General features: G+C 56.0%; 1 protein-coding gene across 4 annotated transcripts in view; it reads right to left on the reverse strand.

Moving 5' to 3' along the window:
• Positions 1-7534, reverse strand: part of FXYD6 (FXYD domain containing ion transport regulator 6) — a 35275-nt gene extending 27741 nt beyond the window's left edge. For 2 of the 4 annotated variants that reach the window (XM_010830403.1, XM_010830402.1), the window contains exon 1: positions 7422-7534. The gene's annotated coding sequence lies outside the window, so the exon portion shown is untranslated. The remainder of the gene's footprint in view (positions 1-7421) is intronic. The other 2 variants (XM_010830399.1, XM_010830400.1) reach the window with 2 other exon arrangements.
• Between the last annotated feature and the right edge of the window lie 2402 nt (positions 7535-9936).

Raw genomic sequence — 9936 nt, forward strand, 5'->3', positions numbered from 1 at the left:
CCCCCATGGTGCAGAGCTCTTCCCAGTCCTCAAGCCCAGGCCCAATCCAGCCCAGTTGCGCAGGGGGAGTGGGAGGGACAGAATCCCTTTATCAAGCACAGAGAGCTGTTTGAACAAGGAGGCACCTTTATCTTTAATGTGGAATTACTTCTGAGGAAAAGGAAAAGAGCCAACCACGAAAAGAAATAAAGCCCTCTCTTAGAAGCGACACACTGGACTCACAAACCACAGCCTCAGGCCTGGTTTCTAAAAAGACTCCCTTGGAAAGACCCCAAGCTGGCCCACCAGCAGGGTTGTGAGGCCTTGCTGCTACCCCCAGCCCCCCGTCACCACCAGATATGACAGTCTTGGCAGCGCCAGGCCAGCCGTCACCCCGTGGCTTCCTCTGACAGCCCCCAGAGGCAGGAACACGGGGCAGCATTGTGCGGCTGACCCCGCCACAGGCCCAGGACACAAGCTGTGCGGAGTGAGTCAGGGAGCAGGACTCACTGCTGCCTGCCAGCCCGGGGGCCCACGCCCCTGCCCCTGAGGGGACCTCAGTCCAGTTCCAGGGAGTCAGGATGGTGGGCCGAGGTGCACAGAAGCCCCAGGCCAGGGCCCTGACAAACCGGGCGGGCATGAGCGAGTGAGTCAGGCCAGCCATGGAATCACATCCCCACGCCTGCTGACAAAGGACCATTCAAGAGAGGCCAAACAGTCCCAGCAGCAGAAACAGAAACTCAGAGCAGCTGCCAGGCCAAGAGGCCCAGGAGCCAGGCCCATGAGACCCTGCTCACAGGCAGACCGCAGGATGAGGCCGCTTGACTGGCTCCTTCCACTCTCTCTGCCCAACAGCCCACTGCCTTGAGAGCACAGCTCTGGGTGGGCAGTTGAGCCCACAGGGCACTTTGTCTGTGCTCACACTGACTTGCCTGGTGGTGGAAATGACATGGGATGATCCCTGACCTATGGGCCCGTATACTTGGAAACCTGCTGAACCTGGTCACTTGCCTGCATGGAGGTTTACCTGACCTTGTTTGTCTCAGCTTCAGGAAAGTACTGTCTCCTCCTTCCTGTTACATGCCTCATTGCCCCAATCCCCACAGAGCCAAGGCCCACGCTTCTGTCCAGGTCCCGTCCATCAGACTATGAGCCCTGTAGCTCTGTAGAAGGGAGGCACCTTCTAGGCATTCTCTGAATCTCCAACACTTTGCAGAGTGGCTGCTCAGTTAATGCCAATGACTGAAGGATCAGACGTTCAGCACCATTATCCTTTTAAGTCAAATCCAACCTAAGCTCAAAACAACTCAAGGATCTGTGTGGAATTTTAAAGGAATTTTTAAAATTTTTCAGTGCTCCCTTCCCCTCATTTCTTCCCGCCCACTCTCCAGGTCTCCATCAAATCCCAGTCACCAAAACACTATGATGAATCAGCTTCCCTCCACTGCCTTCAGTCCTTAAGCACTTCCCAGACCTCCTGAGCTGTGCTCAGTCACTCAGTTGTGTCCAACTCTTTGTGGCCCCATGGACAGTAGCCAGCCAGGCTCCTCTGCACATGGAATTTTCCAGGCAAGAATACTGGAGTGGGTTGCCATAGCCTCCTCCAGGAGATCTTCCCAACCCAGGGATCGAACCCACATCTCTTGCATCTTCTGAATTGGTAAGAGGATTTTTCACCACTAGCGCCACCTGGGAAGCGCCCCCAGACCTCCAATGAGGTCAAACTCCTAGTTTTCAAACTCTACCAAAGGAACAGGACAAACTGAGATGACCCATGGGCAAAAAGGAATGTACACTTTAGGTGTGTGTGGTGTGCACCTGGGGGGGCGAGTGATAGGCGGGAGACAGCCTGGAGGGGCAAGTGGGATTTCAATATGCCCTGGTGCATGAGGACTTTTTCCCACATATGTTCAATTCACAGATGCTCACTGGGCTTGCTCCATGTCTGACACCATGCTCCCGCCACCCCCCCCACCCCCATCTGGGGAAAAAACGGACTTTGCCTTTGAAGAAGCAGGAGAGGGTGTGGGGAGCAGGCATGGACATAAGTAGCTAAGTGCTGGCCCAGTGGGAGTAGCCTTTAAGGGAAGAAGCAACAGAGCATTTCAGGGGTACCAGGAAGAGGAAAGTTTGTCTGTTTACTAAGAAATGTGCAGACTCTGCAATTGCATGGACTGTAGCTTACCAGGCTCCTCCATCCATGGGATTTTCCAGGCAAGAGTACTGGAGTGGGGTGCCATTGCCTTCTCTGATAAGAAATAGGAAAAGCTATCTTAAAGAATGAGCACTGGAGAGGGGCCTCAAAGAACACTGTAACGATAATGAGTGCTAAGTCACTTCAGTTGTGTCCCACCCTCTGAGACCCTATGGACTACTGTAGCCCCACCAGGCTCCTCTGTCCATTGGGTTCTCCAGGCAAGAATAGTGGAGTGGGTAGCCATTCCCTTCTCCAGGGGATCTTCCTGACCCAGGCATCGAACCCTTGTCTCTTATGTCTCCTACACTGGCAGATGGGTTCTTTACCACTAGCGCCACCTGAGAAGTCCTAAAAAATTGAAAGAAATTCTAATAACAATAACAATGTGTTAGTACTATTATTATTATAGCAATTAATATCCAGCAAGTGTGTTCTATATGCTAGGCACAAAGAAGCACTTGACGTAACTTAGCCCTGCTCAATTCTCATGCCCATTTGACAGATAAGGAAACTAAGGCTTAGAAGAGTTAAGCAAGCTAGGAAGCGTCAGCAGCCAGATTAGATCCCAAGTCTGTGCATCTCCAAAGGCGACCATCCCCTGCTCTGCAGGCCGAAGTAAGGGTTCATTCCTGCTAGGGCCTGAGCAGAGGCAGAGGGTAGGAGGTCCAAGGCTCGGGATGATCACATGGAGAAGGTGCCTGGTGCGATAGCTGCGGCCAGGACCCAGAGAGCTTCGAGGGCCAGAGCCAGGCACCTGTCCCCACTAACAGGCACGGAGAGGTTGGAATACTGGCCCACAGATCAGTGGTAATAAAAGCAAGAGGGCTGAGAAAGTGGAAGGAGAGAGAGCCCATCACCATGGTCTGGGTGAGAGACTGCAGCTGGGCGAGGTGAGAGGGTGCAGGGAACCTGTGAGCTCACGCCTGTGTGTCAGGTATGGATATTATGTATGAGTGAGAAGGGGAGAGAGAGTGCAAGTGTGAGCCACACATGAGCGAGTGCGGGGGCCCTGCTTGTTGAAGATGGAGGTTGGGGGGGTCCTTCTGGGTGGGAGGTGGGGTAAGGTCAGCCGGGGAGAAACGGAGGAACCGGGCAGGAGCTCTCAGAGAAATGAAACCATCATCTCAGAGGGCTCTAGGTCCTGGAAAGCCCACAGAGCCTGGCATAGGGAAGGGACTCACTTAACAACTGTTAAAGGGATGTGACGTTAAGACCTTGCTTCTGGTCCCCTCCCGAGGACTGGCTTTGCCCTCCAGCCATGTGAGGGTCACTGTCATTCTAACTAGATCCTCCCTCATCCCTGGCCCCAAATCAGAGCTTCTGAGCTGAGCAGCCGCATTCCCACGGCCCCAGCCTGGTCCCCTGGGCCCCAGCGCCCCTCCTGAGCCTCCCGCTCCCCCGTGCGTCTTTGTAACAAGTGTGTTCCTGTGTGGCCTCCAGGCTGACTTCATACTTTCCCAGGTCAGAGTCTCCCCTCCCACTTCCCATTCCAGGGCAGAGAAGATGCTGCCAAATTGGATCCAAGGTTTTGTTTCGGCCAGAGATATTCTGCTTCTCATCAGAGACAGACAGCCCTGACCAGCGCCTCCTGTCACGCTCTCCAGTTGCCCCAAGGCTCTCTGTCCGAGGATTCATAGACTCAAAATCAATCTGGCTCATCCCTCCAGAGACCACATCTCCCAAGACTCCACCAGGCCCCGGGTGTTATCCTAGCAAAACAGACCAAGTGGACATGGTGTCCAGGAGGGTCAGGGGCTGCAGCCTGGGAGATAAGAACTTGGTCTTGGATTCTTGAGCATCTCCTGTCTTCACAGGTTGAAAAGGGAGCCTTCTCAGGGGTGACTAAAGACCACCCCCTTCCCTGCTCCACTCAGCTACAACCCTGTGTTATAAAATTATAAGCACAGTTTGGCACCTGGAGAGAAAAGGGATCTTTTTCAAGACTGTACAGGCTACAAAAACTGGGAGGAAAACAAATGCCTTAGAAATCATGAAATCTGACCCATCTACAGGCAGATGAGGAAACAGAGGCCTAAAATCGTGGAAGCTTTTGGGTTCGATCTGTGATCAGGGAACTGAGATCTAGCATGCTGCGTGGTATGGCCAAAAACTAAAAAAGATAAAATCGTGGAGGCTTTCAGTTGCTGGAGATCAGTCTAAGCCATTCCTGACTACCACCAGAAACCCAGTTTGAAGGGCTATCTGGGATATGAATGCAATGCCCCCTGGAGCACAGCCAGGACTACACCTCGGTCTGCACCCCCAGGCTCTCCTCCTTTATGCTGCAGGCAGGGCCAGGGCCTCTCGTGACTGGTCTGCCTCCTCAGGTGCTCAGGCAGAAGCTGGTGAGTGATTTGTTAGACAATGAGTCCTGGGGGCTGCCTGACACAGTCTGCCATCCAGATGGCTGCCAGCGAGGCCCAACGGGGCCAGGGGCCAGGCTCTGACTTACAGGATCCAATGCTCTGGCTTCCCTATGGCTGCGGGGAGTTTCCAGGGTCTAGGGAACTGCCTCTGCTCCCTCCTCTCCTGGCCACATTCTCCAAGAAAACAGAATGAAGCAGGCTCCCCATCCACTAGGACACCCACACTTTGAAGGGACATGGTAGTCCCCAGAGGATTGGTGGCAACAAAGAAAAAAAGGCAAGTGAAGCAAGTGATGTGCGACAGGAAGTGTATGCGTGTGTGTGGCGGGGTGGGGGGGGGTCACAAATCCTGGCTGAAGAGTCAGAGGCCTCAGCCACAGTGGAGTGTGTGACCTCCAAGCCTCAGTTTTCCCATTTGCATGATGTCCCGACTGGATGTCCCCCTTCTGGCTCTGAGAAATCTAGGATTCTGAGGTCAGGGACTCTGTCTTCCTCGTGATCCTGGCAATGAACACACAGTAGGTACTTAAAGCAATTCACTGAATAGTTGAATGAAGTGGGGCCCAAGTCAGTCCAAAGTTCACAAGGTGGCCAGAAAGGAGACCCTGGCCTCCAGAGTCTATCACCAGACCCAGAGAGAAGCTACAGGTCTTGGGCAAGCTCTAGCCATCCAGGAGCCCTTGGCAAACTGCCTTCCTGTCCCAAGACACACAGATGTGCTTGGAGGAGCCAAGAAGAAAGCAGGAAAGTGTCCCTGGGGGATAGAGGGCAGCCTGGACACTCCTTCCACGCCCATCATCACCCTAAATACACCCTAAATACTTTCTAAATACACCTGGCTCCTCTCTTGCTGGCTCCTCCTCCTCCCAATCCTCAAGGCTTTGTCTTCTCTCCCTGCCCTCCCCTGCTCTCCTAACACAGTCACACCTTTCCTCCTTCCTTTGCGGAGGTTCAGAGCCTCAGCAGGTCTTGGAGCTGCCTGATCCTGTGTTAGGCAGGAAGGCTCAGGGGCAGAACTGAGATTCCTAAGAGGGGCCAGGAGCCTCAGGCTTTCTTAGGGTAAAGGCAGGTAGGAAGCAGTGGGGAGAGATTTACATTCTGGTCCATGCCCAGCCTCTTGCATCTAGCACCCAGGAGAGGGGCTCCCCTCTGAGGGAGTCTGGAAGGGCATCTCCCCCCATCTTCTGCAGAGTTCTCAGGGAGATGCTTCCTCCTAGCCTTTCTCAGCCTTCCCCTACACGCTCCTCCAAGGAGCTGGATGAGGCAGAAATCGCGCTTTCTTCCAGCTGGAGACCTGTTCAGAAGTACTCGTGTGTGTGTGTGTGTGTGTGTGTGTGTGTGTGCGCACACAGTTCAATGACAGGTGTATGTGTAGCCTTGTGGGTTGTGTGCGGTGGTTTGGTACATGCATGGTGTATTTAGTGTGTACATGGTGTACATGTGATATAATATATGTGTGTGCTGTGTGTTTATGCAGTGTGTGTGGCAAGCAGGTGTGTGTCTGAGTATGTGGGTGGTGTGGTGAGCGTGCATGTTTGGGGTGTGTTTGTGATGTGTACTGTGTGTTGGGGGAGCTGGAGTGGCTAGGGGCAACATCAGTGTGAGGTGGGAGCTAGCATTTCAGGGTCTCCTACCCAGAGAAGTCAGGGGTAATCAGTATCTAGGCAACCATGTTGGGGGGAGGGGAGGAGATACGGAGGTGAGGAATGGGCAGAAAAGGAGGGAGGCTGAGAATTGAAAAGGGGTTTCCATGGCAACTACTGGGCAGGTCACGTGAAAAAGGCCAAAGCAGAAACAGATATAGACATCAGCACATACACACGATGAGGGCCCTGGGACCCCAGAGTGGGGGCCCTTCCACGGAAGACATGGGCTGCCCACTGATCCATCTCCAAACCTGGAAATCTGGGCCTAGGCAGAGCGCACGATGCCAAGAAGACAAAGGAAGTGGAGAAAGAGGCCACATTGGCGGGGAGAAGCCCTGGAAGCCACAACCCCTGAGGCTGGATGTGGGCAGCGGGGGCCTGGCCAGGCCCATTCTCCAGCATGCCTGCTCCCTGCTCCCACCCTCGGGTGCTTCCTCTCCCAGCCACCACTTGTAAGAGCCCAGAAGCAAGTGCCAGGAGCCCCTTCCAACTAGGCAAGGAAGCCCAAGAGACACAATGGGGAAGGCTGTGCCAAGGCCAGCCCTGCTGGGGAAAGAGAGCAGGGTACCAGGAAAGGAGGGGATGGGGCCGGGGGACCAGGCCCACCCCAACTCCCACCCCGCTGGAAGAAGCCAGGACGGGTTAGACAAGAGGAGAGGAACACTAATGCACTCTCATGAACCATGCCCTGGAACGCCAGCCCTTTTTTTTACCTGCCCCTCCTCCCGGTGCCCACTGCCCAGCCCCAGCTCCCCCGTCCTCCAAGCGCCAAATCAGCAAGTCCCATTTTGCATGGCTCATGTGTGCACACTCATAGCCAGCCACCTCCCCTCGTCTTCACAACCGCACACTCAAGTGTCCACAGCTTCCAAGTAACAAAGGGAAAACTACACCGCCCTGGTAAGAGGAGAGCAGCCCTTTCCCCCTCTCCCAAAACCACAGCCCCAAGCTCCAGGTAGCAGCAAACGCCTTGTCCGAACAGCTTCACCCCACCGCCACGGCCTGTCTCCCCCGTCGGCGGCCCCTCTTCTCTTCCGACGCCCACCTCCTCTTTGGGTTTCTATCTCCTACCGGGTCTCCGCTGCCCTAGCTGCGTGCCTGGCGAGAACCGCTCACACCCACCGAAACAAACCTACCCTGGCAGCATCCTGGCGCCGCGCGATCGGTCCCCACCCCAGCCCCTCTCCCTCCTCGTTAGAGGAACCCAACTTCGCCACCTCTGCAGCCGCTTACCTGCGCGGCGTGTCCCCTCCGAGACAATCCCAGGAGGATGAGTGGAGTCCGGAGGAGCCTGGGAGTGGCGAGGCTGGGGGAGGGCAGTGGGCGAGGCTTTCGCTGTTTTTCCCGCCTCCCCTGCTGGGAAGGGTGGGGGCGGGCTGGAGCGCCGCGTCCCGCAGGGGTGGGGAGTGGTGGGCGGGGGCTCGGCCGGGGCTGGGCTCCGGGGGACCGCGGTGTCACCGTCTGCCGGCCTCCGGGTAGCGTCGTCGCGCGGACCCCCTTCTCCTCGCCCGGCGCTGCCCGCCCCTCGAGCGCGCCGCCGCTGCTCCTGGGTGCGGGCGGGATTCAAGGGGCAGGCCGCTTGGAGAAGCAACAGGAGACCGCCGCCGCGGAGACCGGCCAGGGCGCTCGCATCCGCCGCCAGCTGTTGCTTTTTGGTTTTCCTCGGCTGAGGGTGGGGAGGGAGCAAGACAAACACGATGACAGAGCTAGTGTCTCTCCGAAATAGTAAACTCGGCGCGCGGGGGGGGGGGGTGGGGGGGTGGGAGCGGGGAGGAGGGCGGGGAGGGGTCGGAAAAATAACGAGAAAATAAACCCAGCACCAGACACTGCAACCCACGTTAACTGGGAGGCTTGGCAATTAAGGGGAATGCGCACCTAAAGCATGAATGGCTGTGTCGTAGGCGCGCGCGCCGGTTCTGGCTGGAGTTGTCATTTTCAGCGAGAGCCCGGTGGGCTGCTGGAGGCGGGGGCTCGCCGGAACCACAGCTTTGCCTCCCAAATCCTCCTCATGGGGGGCCCTCGTCCTGCCCCCGCAGGGTCACAGTACTGCCCCCCTCCCAGTCCACTTCTCAGGTCCAAATTCGAGAACGACAAACCTTAATGAGATTTAACTCCTAGCTCAGCAACTCCGCCCGTGATGCCCCCTAGAGCCCAGCACTGAAGGGCGCTCTGGAGCCTCAGTTTCTTTCCTCGAGAAATGGCGGTGAGAACACTGACCCCCCGGAGCTGAGCCCGGGAGCAGAGTGGGCGCTCAGCGAGCAGGCAGCTGCTCGGAGGAGCAGGGCCTGTAGGAAGGGCTCCAGGCCAGGCGCTGGCAGAAACCACGGATACTGCAAGGGCTGGCCACTCGGTTGGTAGCCAGGAAGCCACGCTGCAGGCCATGAAGCTGCCCAGAAGAGCCTGGAGGGGGACCGGGCAGGATGGAGCCGGGAATTCCTGGGAGAAGCTGTCCAAGCCTGAGAGGGGCCACAGGGACTTCCTCACAGACCCTGTACCCTGGAACCATGGGTACTGCCAGCCTTACCTCAACACTCCCAGCCCTGGCCCTCAGTTTTCTCATTTGTGACGTGAAAGAGAGAGACTCGATAATCCAGAACCGCCTTCCAGATGGACCCTCTGACTAAATTATCTTGAGAAATGGTCCAATCTCAAAGTCCCAAGGCAGGAAATAAACATGGGTTCCAGAAGGCTTTGCCCAGATGTGGAAGCCATGAGTGGCTGCTGAGAAAGAGTGGGGAACGCTTGAGAGGACAAGACACCTCCATGAGCACCGGACCTTGGACAGAGTGGACGCTGTCACTCTGGCCCAGTCCCCAGAGTTCCTTGGGTGCCCATGAAAATCAAAGCTCTTTCATCAAAACCTGGCTCAGATCTCTTAGATCCGTGTGACTTTACATGGATTTGCAGGGGCAAACCTTTTCCTCTGCACATGAGCACTTGGTTCCAACTGCCCTTCTCCCTGTTCTTTTTGCTCTGCTCTGAGAGACGAAGCCACATCACTCACAAGGCCCGTGTCCTTCGCACACGCGCTTGAGTGCTACCACCTGCCACCTCGCTGTGTTGTTTTTCAGAGTTTCTCCTGGTGAGAACACTTCAGATCCCGGCTCTGCAAGTCTGTTTGGGAAAGCACGGGCCGGGGGAGCAGAACTCCAAAGCCATGCCACCTGTTAGTACCTGCCCTTTTCTTACCAGAGAATGCCATGGTGTTTGGCCAAATTACTCAGATACCTCAGGGCAGCAAAGAGCCACAGGGGAACAGTAAAAGCTGCATCACGTGTGGAAGGGCTGAAAATGGGCTTCTCCCCGGTCCATCCAGGGCCACAGCTGAGGGAGTTTGGGGTGACACAGCTATGCAGTCACACACAAGCTTGTTCTGGCAGGAGTCCTGGCTCCCTTTTAGGGGAGGAAGAAACGCATCTAGCCCCTAGGACACATGCAGACGCCAGTGAAAAAGGTCACCAGCTGCCTCATTCTTTCCACGCATTTATGGTATGAGGAGCTACTGGGCACTGAGCCCCGGGCCAAGCTCCAGGCTGCACAGTGAAAGAAAAGTCATGGCCCCTTGGAGCCAATGGGGCTTCTCTGGTGGCTCAGCCGGTAAAGAATCTGCCTGCAATGTAGGAGCCCTGGGTTCGATTCTTGTGTCAGGGAGATCCCCTGGAGAAGGCAATGGCTACCCACTCCAGTCTTCTCGCCTGGAGAATTCCATGGACAGAAGAGCCTGGCAGGCTACAATCCATGGGGTCAC

Source organism: Bison bison, unplaced genomic scaffold, assembly GCF_000754665.1.
Source record: "Bison bison bison isolate TAMUID 2011002044 unplaced genomic scaffold, Bison_UMD1.0 scf7180017864518, whole genome shotgun sequence".
Classification (NCBI taxonomy): domain Eukaryota; kingdom Metazoa; phylum Chordata; class Mammalia; order Artiodactyla; family Bovidae; genus Bison; species Bison bison.